This window comes from Scyliorhinus torazame, chromosome 28, assembly GCF_047496885.1.
Source record: "Scyliorhinus torazame isolate Kashiwa2021f chromosome 28, sScyTor2.1, whole genome shotgun sequence".
Classification (NCBI taxonomy): domain Eukaryota; kingdom Metazoa; phylum Chordata; class Chondrichthyes; order Carcharhiniformes; family Scyliorhinidae; genus Scyliorhinus; species Scyliorhinus torazame.
This window is the reverse complement of record NC_092734.1, coordinates 5,642,952-5,661,029: the sequence shown is the minus strand read 5'-3', so window position 1 is coordinate 5,661,029 and position 18,078 is coordinate 5,642,952. Positions and strand designations below refer to the sequence as shown.

The 18,078-nt window shown below is 45.3% G+C and overlaps 1 protein-coding gene across 6 annotated transcripts in view; it reads left to right on the top strand.

The window, feature by feature from the left end:
- ccser2a (coiled-coil serine-rich protein 2a) overlaps positions 1-18,078 on the top strand; it is an 883,756-nt gene that overhangs the window by 65,097 nt on the left and 800,581 nt on the right. For all 6 annotated transcript variants that reach the window (XM_072491377.1, XM_072491378.1, XM_072491379.1 and 3 more), the window contains exon 2: positions 2,595-2,716. The gene's annotated coding sequence lies outside the window, so the exon portion shown is untranslated. The remainder of the gene's footprint in view (positions 1-2,594; positions 2,717-18,078) is intronic.

Here is an 18,078-nt window from a genome sequence, read left to right as displayed (position 1 = left end):
GTGGGGGTGTGGGGATGACCTTGGCAAGATGTTCATCGTCATCAATGACGTGTTGAAGGCTGTGAAGAAGATGACGTAGTTTCTCCGCTCCGGGGAAGTACTGGACGACGAAGGGTATTCTGTCGGTTGTGTCCCATGTTTGTCTTCTGAGGAGGTCGGTCCGGTTTTTCGCTGTGGCGCGTTGGAACTGTCGATCGATGAGTCGAGTGCCATATCCCGTTCGTACGAGGGCATCTTTCAACGTCTGTAGATGTCTGTTACGCTCCTCCTCGTCTGAGCAGATCCTGTGTATACGGAGCGCTTGTCCATAGGGGATGGCATCTTTAATGTGTTTAGGGTGGAAGCTGGAGAAGTGGAGCATCATGAGGTTATCCGTGGGTTTGCGGTAAAGCGAAGTGCTGAGGTGACCGTCCTTGATGGAGACGAGTGTGTCCAAGAATGCAACTGATTTTGGAGAGTAACTGTGAATTAACAAGAAAACTGTGGTTGAGCGCACCCTGCTGCACAACAAATGACAAATGCAACTAAGATCGAGTGCTTGAATTTATCAACAACCCAACCAGACATCAATAAAGATTGAGAGTCAACCAATCTCTGGGGCAATTTAGTTGTGGCTCTCATTAGAATTTTATAGTATAATTGTATTTCAGCTGAGTTGTAATTAATTCTTTGTCCACTTTAAATCTGACATCCCTATTCAAAAAAGGAGGGAGGCAAAAAGTAGGAAACTCTAGGGGGCGATTCTCCGATATTGAGGCCAAGTTTTGCGCCGTCGTGAACGCCGATGCGTTTCACGACGGCGCAAACAGGGCCTGGACACGGCTTATTTTGCCCCCCCCCCCCAAGGGTCTTACGCACGTCAGCCCCTCACCAACATGGAGCTGGTGTTCTGGGGCCGCGCGTGGAAGGAGGTAGGCCCCGGGGGGGTCGGAGGGAAAGAAAAGAAGTTAGCTTGACCTCTGTGGTGGGGAATTTGCTGGAATCAATCTTGAGGAGATCATTGAACATTTGGAAAGACAAAGCTCAATCTACCATTGTCAGAATGGTTTTATGAAAGGCAAGTCATGCTTGACCAACTTGCTTGAGTTCTTTGATGATGTAACAGGCAAGGTGGAAAATGGGGAACCTGTGGATGTGGTATAGCAGATATATCTAGACTTCAGAAGGCGTTTGACAAGGTGCCGCATAAAAGACTGATCCAGAAGGTGAGATCGCAGGGGATTGGAGGTAGAGTACTAGATTGGATTGAGGATTGGCAGACTGACCTAAAGCAGGGGGTCGGGATAAATGGGTCCTTCTCTGGCTGGTGAACTGTGACTTGCGGGGTGCTTCAGGGGTCAGTTCTCTGCCCGCAACGGTTTACAATTTATATAAATGATCTGCAAGCAGGGACAGTGTGTAACATAGGAAAATTTGCGGATGATACTAAAATAGGTGAGAAAGTGGGCAGTGAAGAGAAGAGAGATTTTACAGACTGATGTAGATGGGCTAGGAGATTGGGCCAAAATTTGGCAGATGCCGTTTAATGTAGCTAAGTGTGAAGTTATCTATTTTGGTCAAAAAATAGAAAGACCAATTATTATCTGAATGGAAAGTAGATTCAAAATGCATCTAGGTGTCTTTGTTCATGAATCGCGGAAAGTCTGCATGCAGGTTGAGCATGTAATTATAAAGACATGGGAGTCGGTGCAGTGGTTAGCACTGCTGCCTCACTGGGCCGAGGACCTGTGTTCAATCCTGACTCTGAGCCACTGTCCGTGTGGAGTTTGCACATTCTCTCCGTGTCTGTGTGGGTCTCACTCCCACAACCCAAAGATGTGCAGGGTAGGTGGATTGGTTACAATAAATTGCCTTTTAATTGGGAGAAAAAAAGGCAAATGGAATGTTGCCATTTATTGCAAAAGGACTGGAATATAAAAGTAGAGAGGTATTGTTGCATTTGTACAAGGTGTTGGTGAGACCACATCTGGAGTATTGTGTCCAGTTCTGGCCTCTTTATTTGAGGAAGGATATGGTGGCATTGGAGGCAGTTCAGAGGAGGTTCACCGGATTGATTCCGGGGATGAAATGGTTGATGTATGAGGGGAGATTAAACAGTTTGGGCTTGTACTCGCTGCAGTTTAGAAGGATGAGCGGCGATCTGATTGAGGTATATAAAATACTAAGAGGGATTGATAAAGTAAACGTAGACCAAATGTTTCCCCATGTAGGGCAATCTAGAATGAGAGGCGATAGATTTAGAACTGAGATGAAAAGGAACTACTTCTCGCAGAGGGTGGTGAAATTGTGGAACTCGCTGCCCCATCGTGCAGTGGAACCTGAGTCATTAAATGGTTTTAAGAAGGAGATCAATATATTTCTGATTTAAAAAAGAAGTTTAAGGGGATATGGGGAACTGGTAGGGATTTGAAAAGATATTTGAGAAGATATTGGTCCAGTATTCTTTGTTCCCAGAGAAATGTGCTTAATTGTCATCAGCTTATTAAATATGTTAAATGTTTGCTTAATGCCTTTTAGCAAACTGAGAGAATCTTTTTCGGGACAAGATATTTCTTTTCTCAGACCATCTAGAATTTCTTCTTTTTCCTCCTCAGAACTGAATAGAAATTTGAATCTTGCACAGCACAACTCCATGGAACCTTTTGCAACTGAGGAGGAATTTTAAAAAATAGTCAAACATTTCGATCTGAAAATATTCCATTGGCAAGGTGACCAGGTATGTAAAAAACAATCCTATTATAATCTACATATGTATGCATTAGACAGCAGGGAGCCATTGAACTTCAAGAATGCACCACACACATGGCAATACAAACTTGTTACAGCATTGCTGCATGGATGCTGCTGTTTCCCGCTCTGGGATAACCCAACAAACTGACTTAATCTCTAAAAGAAAAATTTTACATTGTGATTGTCATGTCTTTTATTCAAAAAAAACTTGCCCGTTCGGTAAAGGAAGGAAAATTCTTAGTGCCTTGTAGCACGTCCTAACGTTAGAACTACCGCACCTTTTTGATACTGTCATTAGCCCACAAGGTTGCGAATTAAAAATTCAGGTGTTGGTAAATAGCGCAGGGCTCAACCGTTGAGATGTGGGTAAATGAGCAGATGGTGGTGGGTAAACAAGACTTTTCAAACATTAAATGGGTTGACGCAGGGATGGTATGTGTCATTATTACAGATGTGGAATTGGGAGGTCGAGGTGATGGTGTGGATATATGGTCAGAAGCTTGCCTGAATTCAGATTTGATATTTACGTTTGCAAACAGTGTGGATCAACCTAAGATAGTTGTTGGGGAGTTTGTGTTAGGGGCTGAAGGCAATGGCTTTGGTCAGAGCAGCACGGTGATGCAGTGGTTAGCACTGATGTCTCACGGTGCTGAGGTCCCAGATTCAATCCCGCCTCTGAGTCATTGTCCGTGAGGCGTTTGCACATTCTCCCCGTTTATGCGTGGGTTTCACCCTCACAACCCAAAGACGTGCAGGGTCGGTGGATTGGCCATGCTAAATTGGCCCTTAATTGGAAAAAATGAATTGGGTACTCTAAATTAAAAAAAAAGACGATGGCTTTGGTCTTCCCAATATTTAGTTGGAGGAATTTTCAGCTGATCCAGTACTGGATATTGACGGAACAGTGATTGGAGACGTGGTGTTGAACTGCATATCATCAGCATTCATGTGAAAACCGACTGTTTTTGGATGATGGTGCTGAAGGGCAGCATGTAGGTGAAGAAATCGAGGAGCCACCAGAGGTAACCACTCAGGAGTGGGAAGAGAAGCCATTGCAGGTGATTTCCAGATTTTGATTAAATAGTTGAGAATGAAATTGGGCGAATGTAGAACCACCCAGCAAATGACAGTGGCGAGGTGTTGGAGAATAGTGTCGTCAAGTGAACTATTTGTCATATGTGGAGATGCCGGCGTTGGACTGGGGTGGGCACAGTAAGAAGTCTTCCAACACCAGGTTAAAGTCCAACAGGTTTGTTTCGAATCACCAGCAGGTGAGTGATGAAGGAGCTGCACTCCGAAAGCTAATGATTCCAAACAAACCTGTTGGACTTGAACCTGATGTTGTAAGACTTCTTACTTAATGTCATATAGTCCAGTACAGCATACTGAGTGTGCTCGTTGATAAAATTGCTTATTTGCCCCTTTTAAAGTTTTCAAGTAATTTTTAATATTGTGGTATGACCAAGTCTATACATTTAAAGAAAACCTCTGCATTCAGCAGCCAGTTGATTGAAGCTACCTGGGGCATTACAAACAGATTTTAAAAAGTGCTTTCAATAGTCGAGAGGAGTGTTGTGCCCAAATCTCAAAGTACTTCAAGTAAGGTTTAGTTTTCACTCATTGGGTTTGGGGAGAAAGGTTTGTACCAAGTAGATTCCATTTTGCTAAAACTATTTTGCATCATGTTGGCATTGCAGTAGTGAGGTATTCGGCTCTCCAGATCTACAGTGAATGGTATTTAATGATATTTGAGTGAGGTGTGAAAACCTGCTTGGATTGGCTGTAATAGCTGGCGCGTGTAATGGGCCAGCAGAGCCATTGTAATTGAATTTAACATTCATTCTATAGAACTGCTTCTGCAATACGCACTCGGTGAGGACTGTATTGTTCATTCTGTAATATGCTTGTGAATCATTAATATTTAATTTTTCTGTGGCCTAGAAATAGGGAAAATATGTATCAAACCTGGTAATTCTCAATGTCTGATGCAATTAGTTTTATTGAACTTGAAAGCTTATATTTGATGCAATTTATATTTTGCACCTGAGGTGTTAATCTATTTTGCTGGATTTTGTAAGACTATCTGTACAATCTAAGCCATTTATTTTATGAAAGCCTTTAGAGGTGCAGATTAAATTACTTTATAATGACTTTATTATGACTGTCCTTCTAAAGCTATGTTTAATCAAAATCCCCGTGTGACCTGATTCTTTTTTTCTCTATTCCAGTTAAATAGCTGTTTTCTCTGCAACAATCATCCTTTTAATACAGAAGCTGTGGGTTATTTTTAGAGAAAGATCAGTATTGTGTTTAGGATAGGAGTTTGTATGTTAAAGATCTGCTTCAAATTATTGACCTAGACTGCCTGCAACATAACACAGTTCCTTTTGGAATAGGTAAGCACCACAGTAGACATTTCCACTGTGGGGTTGCTTTTGTTTAGTTCAGTTGAAGCTATCATCTGAAATTATACAAGTACTGTGCATTGTAGACGAGATGAACAGTTGGAATTGGAGTTCAGAGAGTCCTTCACTGAAAAGGCTGTTCTAAAAGGTCTAAAAGTTCATATCAAGGCATTGCTTTTTTTTTGCAAGTCCAGAGGCATTTAACAACTGGGTAAAACTTTGTCCTGATGTTTGGGGCCATTCATGAATTGTGCTGTTAGCAGTTTGTGTGAGACTGTAATGGACGTTCCTATTGTATTGTTATTGATATGTGAAGTGGGGGAGGGAAAATGAGCACCATCTGGACAGAACATTTCTTTTCCCTCAAAGATCACTGATCGTTCAGTCAAATATTTTGCTGCTTATTAATATCGGCAACTTGTTTCCAATCCCTGCAGAGAGAGAGATTATCTCATTTACTCTGTATTGCATTCACTTACCAGGAATTTATATTAAAATGTGTGCATTAATGAGCCTTACCATGGATATTTTTCAGGAAATTGTGTGAAATTTGCAGCTATTTGAAATGTGCTCTTGACTGTTGCGAAATTGACAACTCAAGAATGTTGTCACTTTTTAAATATTACTTTGCATAAATTGATTTGGTAGCAGTGGTAGATTTTTAGTGGTATATTAATATACCATTGTTAAAACATTCTTTTTCAATGTATTTGCAATTTAAAATATTTTATCCTTTACAGAAGCCAGCTATTTTAACTCTTATTTTATCTAATTTATTTTATGGTTTCAATCTACCCTTCCTACTTGTGCTCAATTTTGACGATGAGGCCCAAACTCTTAATTTCAATTTCCAATTGCCTGAGAACTCTTTTCATTTCTGGTTTGAGTCTGTATCTACTCAGGAGAGTGTGGACTGAACTATGACTGGACTGTGTCACTGAAATGACCGGGTCAGACTTCAGTGTCTTTTGTGTGCTGCCTTCAGGAACTTATCTCGTTAACTAGCCTAAAGCAACAGATGCTTCAACTACCTTTGGTGATAACAAGATTGGAGACTGATCTTTATATCTAAATTATATAGTTTAAAGCATATTAAAATTTAGAAATGTAGTTTTAACCAGTGAGCTGTTCCTCTGATGATCCCATTGATTATACTATTTATCTTTTGAACTCTGCTCATGGATACCAGGATGAGTAATGTAATTCCATTATCTCCATGGATGCTACTGAAGCAATTAACAGTGTCTGGCACCATGCACTTCTAAACTAGTTTATTATCAACACCAGCTTAAGGAACATTCATTGCCTTGTATTTTGATTCAGCACTTTACAATCTTATGGCCACAATATTAAGTTCAACAATTTGGATCATAACTACTGCTTCCACTTTTCTTGAACAGCATGTGCCAATAATGCTTCGGCCATTTACATCTCATCTTGACTTCTCCATTACCACCACCTTTTGCCTTGTGCCATCATGTTATTTAATCACTCCTGTGCTTCACCCTATCACAAACTTCGGTCTCTGTTCTTTTCTACACTTAGAATCTATTAAATCTCTAACATCTTCCTATTCTGATGAAAGTCATCAAGCTGAAATGTTAGCTGTTTCTCTCTCCACAGATGTTACCTAATTTAGTGTTTTCCAGCATTTTATATTTATTGCCATGATGCCTCTGTGATGTCATCTTTGCAGCTATTTATTGTAATTTTCTTTCAACATGCTCCATCTAATTGATGGCTCATTCACTGATTCTTTCTGTTAACTTTGAGCTTCACCTGGGCTGTTTGCTTTTCCATGGTAATTCTTCATTGGCTACCTCCACTCATCATTGAGTACTGCCTACACTGTCTGGTTTGATCATTCCACTTTTAGTTCTTCAATTTCATTCACATGGCCTACCTTCAAGTGCACACACCATCCATTCCTTTTGATGTAACTTTAATCATTCTGTCATAGTCTTCAATAGGCCACCCCAGTGAACGAGGCCCCCCCCCCCCCCAAGGCCGCCCTGCCAACGTTCCCGCCAGCAGCGACCAGGGGTGGCCGGCGCCGGCGGGAACCTGTCGTGTTGTAGCGGCCGCTCGGCCCATTTGGGCCGGAGAATCGCCGCTCGCCGGTTCTCCGAGCGGCCCGGTGAGAATTGCACTCCGCTGGTTTCCGGGGGGGTGGGAGAATCGCGTGCGGGGGTCGGGGCTGCGTTGCACGATTCGCACGGTGCCCGGTGATTCTCCCACCCGCCGTGGGGGGGGGGGGGGGAGAATAGCGCCCAAGAATCTTATGTTTCAGTTATACAGGGCATGGGTGAGACTGTATTTTGAATACAATTTGTACAATTTTGGTCTGCTTATTGAAGGAAGGATGTAAATAAATTGGAGGTGGTTCAGAGGAGCTTTACTAGATAGATACCTGAAATGAATTGATTGTCTTTTGAAGAAACGTTAGACAGACTGGGTTTGTTTCCACTGAAGTTTAGAAGGGTGAGTGGTAACTTGATTGAAGTAATAAGACCATGAATGGTATTTGGGGGCACCTGACCAAGTCTAGAATGAGTTGCTTATTTATTTTAAATTTAGTGTACCCAATTATTTTTTCCCAATTAAGGAGTAATTGGCCAATCTAGCTAACCACATCTTTGGGTTGTGGGGGTGAAACCCACGCAGACATGGGGAGAATGTGTAAACTCCACACGGACAGTGACCCAGGGCCGAGATTCGAACCCGGCACCTCAGCGCCGCAGTCCCAGTGCTGCCCTGAGTTGCTTATTTTTAAGGGTGGAGGATGGGTGCGAGTGCTGTTCAGGAGATCTGGCTAACCATGTGGATATGTTTTGCTCTTGTCCCAAGCTTGTGGGTTTTTGGGTCTCTTTAGCACCATGTCGGGTGACCCTGAGGATTGAGCTGGAACCCTGTCCCTTAGTGGCCACATTTGGGGTGTCCGAGTTGACGGAGCTGCAGACGGGCACGAGGGCCGCCGTCCTGGTCTTCGTCTCGCCGATTACCCGGAGGCAAGTTCTTATGGGGTGGAGATCTCCACCCAGTGCCTTGTTGTGGCTGGGGGATCTGATGGCATTCTTGTACCTCGAGAAAGTGCAGTACCGAGGGGAACAGTCGAGGGGTTCTATTGGAGATCGCAGCCTTTTATTCTTTATTTCAAGGAACTGGTCACCGTTAGTTGTTGGGGGGGAATTTAGATTTTGAGGGGTTGTTCTATTTTCTGTGTTTTGTTTATGGTTGATGTATGTAAATGTCTTTTTTTCTATTCTGTATTATATAAATTGAAAAATATTAATGAAAATATTTAAAAAGTACTGTGAAAGGTCTGAACTAGATTCCTTTTGTGGAGGAGTCTGGAACTAGGGGACACTGTTTTAAAGTTAGGCTTCACCCTTTGAGGAGAAGTTTTTTCAATAATTGACTAAGGCAATCATTGTTGATCTAAGGCATCAATCAGTTATTTCAGCGGATGTTAAATTGATGCATTATCTGCTCCCTTGGAATTTGTCGAGTTAGTTCAGATTCTGAACATTGCATGTTTAATTGACAAATTAAACTGGAAGTATAGTGGTTTCAGTAGCAGGGCTGATTGACAGAAGCATTCAATATTATGCAGAATATGATTGGATGTAGTGCAACTTGTAAAGTGCTCATCATGTAATATGCACTGTTGGAGTCTCTCATTTCAGAGGAAGCCACATATTTTCTTTGTGCCTGCAGCTGATTTGCCAGAAGGTCAAGGGGTTCTGCATGAAGTGATTCAGTTTGATGCAGGAAACTGCCATTTATTTAGAGGATGTTGTGGTTTTTATCAGGAAATATAGGTATATATTTTCACATCTCTTTTTTTTTCTATCACAATTTTCACAGGCCAGTAAATTACTGTTTGATAATCTTGTGGTACCACAATATCTTCTACGTGAATTCCTCATCATTTAGGTATTATATTACAAAAAGCAGTAACAACCTCAATCCCGAGTCAGCTGCCCGCACCCTGCAATGAGCTTGTCTTTGATTTTTAACAAAAAACCTCTTTCAAAGCAACTTCTGCTTATAGAATATAATTAGTTAACAGCAGTTACTCGATCTTCTGTTGACATTTTCAAATGCAGCTGATAACAAATAATTTTTTCTTTTGCTAAATTCACATACTGGTAACTGAATCCCAGAAATGCATTTGGTTCAATGCCAACCTTTTCCCTATGGAATGTTAACAAAAGCAATCACTCACTACACTGCACTGCATAGATCTTCTATTTAAATCGCCCTTTGCGTAAGCTTCTTTTTGGTAATAATCCTACTTACTGGACCAAGGAATGCTTCAGCTTACCTTATTTCAGCTTGGATGCATGCTGTACTAAAGAATTATGGTCTGGAGGGACGTCAGTTAATACTTTAAGTGAATTAAGTGCCCATGCACTTTTTGACACTGGTAACCTGCTCAAAGGTTTGGGCTAACCTTAGTATAAGTTTTTATGAATGAATGTGAACTAGGACTGGTTAGAACAAAGAACAAAGAAAAGTACAGCACAGGAACAGGCCCTTCAGCCGTCCAAGCCTGAGCCGACCATGCTGCCCGTCTAAACTAAAATCTTCTACACTTCCGGGGTCCATATCCCTCTATTCCCATCCTATTCATTTATTTGTCAAGATATCCCTTAAACGTCACTATCGTCCCTACCACCACCTCCGGCAGCGAGTTCCAGGCACCCACTACCCTCTGTGTATAAAAAAAAAAAAAGTACCTTGTGCATCTCCTCTAAACCTTGCCCCTCGCACCTTAAACCTATGCCCCCAGTGATTGATCCCTCTACCCTGGGAAAAAGTCTCTGACTACCCACTCTATCTATGCCCCTCATGGTTGGCCCCTGATTCTTTTTCTACCTGCGTTGAAGTGTCCAGCCTCCCCATTTGACCTCCTGATATTGGGTAATAGCAGCACTGTCAGTGCTTGCGGTGTTCTGTGATGTTTGGGTGGAATAATTTGATGCCTCTATTTTCCTAATTTGCCTTGTCACTTCAAAAAAAAAAAAAAAAAAATTCTATTGGTAATACCAGACAGATTCCAGTTATCTTGGGCATCAGTGGTGCTTTGACGCTCAATCAATAGGAATCCGTGGTCCCCTCCCCCAGGGCTGAAACACAGTTTTGTGAGAGTGCTTGCTCATCTGTAGCTTCATGTTTTTTTTTTTTAAACAAAAATTGTTCTGTACATCAGATCTGGGCTCGATAAAAGAAAAACTGTTCATGCATATCACTGCAATGTGCTTCACTTGGACATTTTAGGTAATTGGGTCATTTTTGTATGACTTATCATGTTTAGTCAGTTTTAAACTCTGAACATATTGGCCTTGATTTTGCAGTCAGCTGTGAAGGAATATGGTTCAGTATTCACCTTGTAGCTGTCCAAAGTGTTTTCTTGAGGCTTTTCAGCATCGACTTGCTGCCCTTGGGTGTGTCTGATCCTGCGCGTAATGTCAGCTAAGGGGAGTCTGTGGCATCTATGAAAAGAGCAGGAAGTAGTGACTCTCCAAAGAATCAGATTAAAAGAATCATCCCTGAGGCATGCAGAATCTAAACCAGAAAGCCTAAATTAGATTTTAATAATGTACAGAGAGCCCAATAAAGAATCAGGGAAAGCAGATGAGATAAGAGATGGACGGGAAAAGTAGTTTGAAAGCAAAATCTCCAAAGCTAATGACAGTTGTAAAATTCAATTTATTTTTGGGTGGCACAGTGGTTAGCACAGCTGCCTCATAGCCAGGAACCTGGGTTCAATTCCGGCCTTAGGTGCACTTTCTCCCCACTCCTGCGTGGATTTCCTCCGATTTCCTCCCACAGTCCAAAGATGTGCAGGTTGGATGGATTGGCCATGCTAAAGAAATTGCCCCTCCATGTCCAAATATGTGCAGATTAGGTGCAGTTATGGAGTTGGGGTGAGGGAGTGCACCTAGGTAGGGTCCTCTTTCAGAGGGTGGGTGCAGACTTGATGGGCCAAATGGCCTCCTCCTGCATTGTAGAAATTCTATGGTTTAGAGGCAAGAGAGATTATTTCGTGCCAAAGGGAAAATGCTGGAAAATCTCAGCAGGTCTGGCAGCACGGTTCTATTACTCCTTTTGAAAAACGTGAACCTGGAGGAAGGGCTTCTGTGGTGGGCTGAGGAGGTGAGTCACCATCTCTGCTCACAGGCAAAGAGCCCGGGTGCACTTGACGTGCTGCCCCACAAAACACCCATAATGTCCACCGACTACCGAGGTCTCTGGCTGCGCAGCTGAAGGCTATCGCTAATAGGGAATTGACAATCGTGGTTAAGTGAGCACTTCTAACAACCCAAGTGGGTTCTCGTGGGTGGGTGGGCCACTTGGCATGTGGGAGTCATTGCCTAGCATCCCAATCACACCTTGATGCCTGGACACTGTGCGTGAACACAGTGGGAGGCAACACAACACACGCAGCAGCCAACATCCAAACACCCAGGGAATGGGACACAGCTCCTGGGACATGTCCATGGGAGGAGACTGGGTGAGTGCTACGGGTGAGGGGTGAGGGATGCCTGGAGAGATGGGTTCGGAAGCGGGCCGCATTGCAGAATAAAGTGACCGAGGTGTCATACTGCTTGTGGTCAAGTGTTTTTAATGTATCACAGGTGTCCAACAATGCCCTGCTCTCCTGACAGTGCCCTCAGTGATGCTCAATGTGATTAATCTTTCTTGCTGTGCCACAGCATTTAGGTGTGTCTCCAGGATTCACATCTGAGGTGGAGGCAGCCATTTGCTTACACGTCCTGTGACCTTTGATGCCCCTGGTGGGCATCCTCTGGGGCCCTGGTGCACTTGTCGGTTGCACAAGCACATCTGTGCCGTCCTGTCCCATGTGTTGACTGCGAGACATGGCCTCAGAGGGGTCGAACTCAGGGGAGCTGGAGGCCACCAGCCCCACTCCATGGGATGGGCCTGGGTTGGTATCCAGCGGCCCCTCCTCTAACTCGGTGCCCATAGGGCCCTGGGGTTTACCTCTGAACAGAGGGGTAGCCTGTTCGAGCTCCAGCTACCCCGCGTCATCAGGCCCTGGCAGCTCCCCGAGGTGTGCACCAAGGCGTTGACGCCCTCGGCGATGCACCTCAGTGATTGGGCCATGCTCTGCAGCACCTCAGCACTGCCCACCTGTGACTGGGACAAGCTCTGCAGCGCCTCGGCCATTCCCATCTGAGAGCGGGACATGTCCCGCTGCACCTCATCAAGGTCAGCCTGATACTGGGTAACATCCTCCAGAGAGACGGAAATTCTGCCCAGGCCCTCAGCCATGGCAGTCACCGACTGTGCCACACCTTGGACACCTTCACTCACGCAGCTGACAGTGTGCAGCAGGCTCTCCACTGCTGTCCCGGTGAATTGGCAGGTGAGCCGTTATTTGTGGCAAGAAGGCTGTGGGGCTTCGTTAAGTGGACCATTTAACGTTGACTAGTGTTGCTGGCCTGACTGATAAGCTCGCGGCAGTTCCTGCTCGCTACCACACTTCGAAATCTTTACGGAGAATCGTACCCGAAATATTAAAAAATTGGATAAATGTTTTCAAACTTATTTAAAATGTTCCCATTAACCGCCCCAGTGCACACAAATTAGCAACTGTTAAATATTACAGAACGTTGCCTTGCTCAATGTGACTAAACTAACAAGTTATTTATATTCGGCCCTTGAACTGCGAGGGAATCTCACTGAATTTTTTGCCTTTCTCTTCTTGAATTATTTTATTAAAAAAATGTATCCCCATCAGTCAATTTTGTTGTCAAACTGGTCCAAATGTGACACTGTGCTCACCAAAATAAATTTTAATTGCAGTATGGATTAAATTGAATTAATGGTGTGAAATCATTCTTGAGGGGTGAAGAAATTGTAGGCTAATAGGAGAGGGCATGTGTGTCAATCAAGTACTTTGAAAGCCTTTCTTGTTTGCTTCTTCACTGTGAAATGGTTCTCTATTCGCCAGTGTAACTGACAGTTGTCAAATTATCCCCCAGTTGAGGCACTTCATTCTAAGTGAACTGCCAGCAAGCTCAGTTAATTTTAGTTTGGAAGTACTCTTGCTTGGGTTTTTACCAGAGTGGCTTTTTAAGTCAATTGTCAGGATGTGGTTGAGAGTAGTTTATGTTGACTTTTCTCCCCCAGATTTGAGGGAGATTTGATTTCTTCTGTGTCTGTTCTGCGGGCTGCTCCTGAAATAAGAAGCTTTCTCAGCACGTTAGTGCATCAAAGAGGCCAGGAGGCAGCTCTATTGTTAAATAAAGCGCATATATAAAACATACTGGATTCCGTTCGAATGAACATAGAAAAAACAGTGCAGAAGGAGGCCATTCGGCCCATCAAGTCTGCACCGATCCACTTAAGCCCTCACTTCCACCCTATCCCCATAACCCCTCCTAACCTTTTTTTGGGGTCACTAAGGGCAATTTAGCGTGGTCAAACCACCTAACCTGCATGTCTTTGGACTGTGGGAGGAAACCGGAGCACCCGGAGGAAACCCACGCACACACGGGGAGAACGTGCAGACTCCGCACAGACAGTGACCCAGCGGGGAATCGAACCTGGGATCCTGGCGCTGTGAAGCCACAGTGCTATCCACTTGTGCTACCGTGCTGCCCAAAGCAAAAAAATGCACTAAACGGAATGTGTGTACTGTGTTCAAATGTTTGCATGTGATAAACGGGTAGTAAATCTTTCAAAATAAAAATTTATTTTCTACCAGGCTAGTGGAGAGATCTGTCACTTGAAAGAGGAAACTTCTGAAATTAAAGGTAACAACCCTGTTTGATGGCGTAAGATCATTGTGTTCTGATTAGGTTATTGATTTTGGTTGTTGGATGCAGCTTAGTTTCTCCAGTGCAGTATTGGAACTGTCATATCAAACTGAAAAACATGCTTCCTCTGGTCATGACCCCTTACAGATTGCTTTGTATGGTACTTACGGGTGCATTTAATGAATGCATTATCTGTGCATTTGGCTGGAACTACTCATTTGCAGAGTTGAGTGAAAAGCTGACGAGGCTTGGATTAAACAGAAAGGATACGTTGCTTTGGGAAATGCTTGGTATAGAAAAGTCCACCTCACCTCCACCTCGGATGTGAATCCTGGGGACACACCTAGATGTAGCAGCAAAGCAAGGGAGGTTAATCACATTTAGGATCACTGAGGGCACCGGGGGAATGGGGTGGGTGGGGGGGCACACCATCAGGAGAGTGGGGCATTGTTGGAAAGGTGCTGAGTTTAGCCCTGACCAACAGTTGCTTCTCAGCTTCCTGCAGCCAAAACAGTTGCCAAAGGTCTGTGGGCACTGGCTGTGGTCATTTGCACTTACTGTTATTTTCTCCCTTTTTAGGCTCCGCTTGTGTATCAAATGTGGGAAAGGTTCCAGCTGTGCTTTATGGGGTGGATTTGGTCTCTGGTTGCAGCAAGTTGCTTCTTGATAAAGAAGAGGGTGAAAGGTTATCGGGCAAAGGCAGGAATGTGAAGTTGAGGTTGAAATTAGATCAACCATGATTGTATCAAATGGTGGAGCAGTCTTGAGGGGCCGAGTGTTCAACGGCTCTTAAGAGGCATGTTCCATAAGACCATAAGAAATAGCAACAGTGGGAGGCCGTTGGGGACTCGAGCCTGCTCCGCCGTTCAGTCGGCTCATGGCTGATCCAACATTCCTCACGTCCACTTTCGTTCCCTTTCTCCTTCACCTTGATTTGTTTGTTGATCAAGAATCCATCTATCTCGGCCTTAAATATGCACAAGAACAGCTCACTGTGGGCAAGGAGTTCCAAAGACTCAAATCTCTGAGAGAAGAAATTCCTCCTCATCTCAGCCTTAAATGGACACCCCTTTATTCTGAGACTATGCCCTCTGATCTTCGACTCGCCCATGAGTCAAAGCACGGTAGCATAGTGGTTGGCACAGTTGCTTCACAGCTCCAGGGTCCTCGGTTCGATTCCCGGCTGGGTCACTGTCTGTGCGAAGTCTGCACGTTCTCCCCGTGTCTGCGTGGTTTTCCTCCGGATACTCAGGTTTCCTCCCACTGTCCAAAGATGTGCGGGTTAGGAGGTGCTAAATTGCCCTTGGTGTCCAAAAAGGTTAAGTGGGGTTACGGGCATAGGGTAGTTACGTGGGCTTGAGTAGGGTGCGCTTTGTAAGGGCCGGTGCAGACTCAATGGGCCAAATGGCTTCCTTCTGCACTAAATTCTATGAGGAGAAATTACCTCTCTGCATTTACCCTGTCAAGTCCCTTAAGAATCCGATGTGTTTCAGTGAGATCACATCTCGTGGTTCTAAATTCCAATGAGTCCCAACTTGTTTAACCGTTTGTTATGGGCCAGGGTTTAGAAAACCCCAAAGTGTATCATGGAGTTCACCTGACCCACAACTTTTAATAGATTGTGGTATGGGGAGCACAGGGCCCACTCTACAGGTGTGGTACAGCATAAATGGAAAAGTATTTTTTAAAGCAAAACAATGTTTATTCTATGAACTCAAGTTAATCTTTTTAAAACATACAGTGAACATCTTAGCAACCATTAATTCAAATACAATCCCCAAAGAATAAAACACTAAGCAATCATTTAAGTTTTCCTTTTAACATCCATAAGATTTAAAACACGCCTTTTACCAGAAGCACATCAGGTTAAAGTCACTACTGTTATTAATTTTAAATCACCAGGATCGATTTACAGTCTTTAGATTACAGAGTGAGACTCTAATACACCTTCTGGCTGTGACTGCAGCTATCCAGCTCTGCAAACGAAACTAAAACACACCCTGCAGCAAACAGCCTAAAACAAAAGTAAAACCTTGACAGCCCAGCTCTACCAACTCTCTTTTCAAAAAAAATAAATAATTTTTATTAAGGTTTTCATAAAATACTAATAACAAAACGAAAAAGGAACCCAACAGGGTTAAGTACAAAACACAATCTAGAAAAGCAACCCTCCATATCCCCTCCCCCTGTATATAAATAATAAATTAACATTAACACCCCGACTTAACACAACAGGTATATACACCCCCTCAGACCCTCCAGTGTAAGTAACAAAAACAGGAATAAAGTAACCCCGCCCCCCCCCCCCCCCGGAGCTGCTGCTGCCATTGACCAATGTCTACCGTTCTGCCAGGAAGTCTAAGAACGGTTGTACCAACCCTCTCGAGGCGAATTTCGCCCTCTCCAACTTGATAAACCCCGCCATATCGTTGATCCAGGATTCCACGCTTGGGGGCCTCGCATCCTTCCACTGAAGAAGAATCCTTTGCCGGCCTACCAGGGACGCAAAGGCCAGAATACCGGCCTCTTTCGCCTCCTGCACTCCCGACTCCTCTGCCACCCCAAATATTGCGAGCCCCCAGCCCGGTTTGACCCTGGATCCTACCACCCTCGACACTGTCCTCGCTACGCCCTTCCAAAATTCCTCCAGCGCTGGGCACGCCCAGAACATATGGGTGTGATTTGCTGGGCTCCCTGAGCACCGAACACACCTGTCCTCTCCCCTAAAGAACCGGCTCATCCTTGTCCCGGTCATGTGTGCCCTGTGCAGTACCTTAAACTGTACGAGGCTGAGCCTCGCACACTAAGGAAGAGTTCACCCTCCCTAGTACATCTGCCCACATCCCTTCCTCAATCTTCTCTCCCAACTCCTCCTCCCACTAACCTTTCACCTCCACCACCGAGGCCGCCTCCTCCTCCTGCATCACCTGGTAAGTTTCCGAGATCTTCCCCACTCCCACCCACCCCCCCAAGAGCACCCTGTCCTGTACTGTGTGTGGCAGCAGCCGCCGGAATTCCACCACCTGCCGTCTGGTCTTCGTGAATGATCTGCGGCACACAATCCTCAATCCTCATGGCTAAGACCTTCGCCAGCACCTTGGCATCTACATTCAGCAACGAAATTGGTCTGTAAGACCCACATTGCAGGGGGTCCTTGTCCTGCTTCAGTATCAAGGAGATCAGTGCCCGGGACATCGTCGGGGGCAAAGCCCCCCACTCCCCTTGCCTCATTGAAGGTCCTAACTAACAGCGGGCCCAACAGGTCCATATATTTTTTATACAATTCGACCGGGAAACCGTCCGGCCCCGGTGCCTTCCCCGCTTGCATGCTTCCTATCCCTTTGGTCAGCTCCTCCAGCCCAATTGAGGCCCCCAGTCCCGCCACCAGTCCCTCCTCCACCTTCGGAAACCTCAATTGGTCCAGGAAGCGGCCCATCCCTCCCTCCTCCCGTGGGGGCTCGGATCGGTACAATTCCTCGTAACAGTCCCTGAAGACCCCATTGATGCCAGCTCCACTCCGCACCACACTCCCTCCCCTGTCCTTAACTCCCCCGATCTCCCTAGCTGCGTCCAGCTTCCGAAGCTGATGCGCCAGCATCCAGCTTGCCTTTTCCCCATACTCGTAAATCGCCCCCTGGGCCTTCCTCCACTGCACCTCCGCCTTCCTAGTGGTCACCAGGTTGAATTCGGCCTGGAGGCTGCGCATCTTTCTCAACAATCCTTCCTCGGGCACCTCCGCATACCTCCTGTCTACCCTCACCATCTCCCCCATCAGCCCCTCCCTCTCCCCCTGCTCCCTCTCCCCCTGCTCCCTCTCCCCCTGCTCCCTCTCCCCCTGCTCCCTCTCCCCCCCCCGCTCCCTCTCCCCCCCCCCCCCCCCCCCCCCCCCTTGTGGGCCCTAATGGAGATCAGCTCTCCCCTAACCACCGCCTTCAGCGCCTCCCATACCATCCCCACTCGGACCTTCCCGTTATCATTGGCCTCCAGGTACCTCTCTATACTTCCTCGGACCTGCTCACTCACCACCTCGTCCGCCAACAGCCCCATCTCCAAGCGCCACAACGGCCGCTGGTCCCTCTCCTCCCCCAGCTCCAATGCAGGGCGTGGTCCGAAATGGCTATCGCCGAATAATCAGTATCCTCTACTCTCGC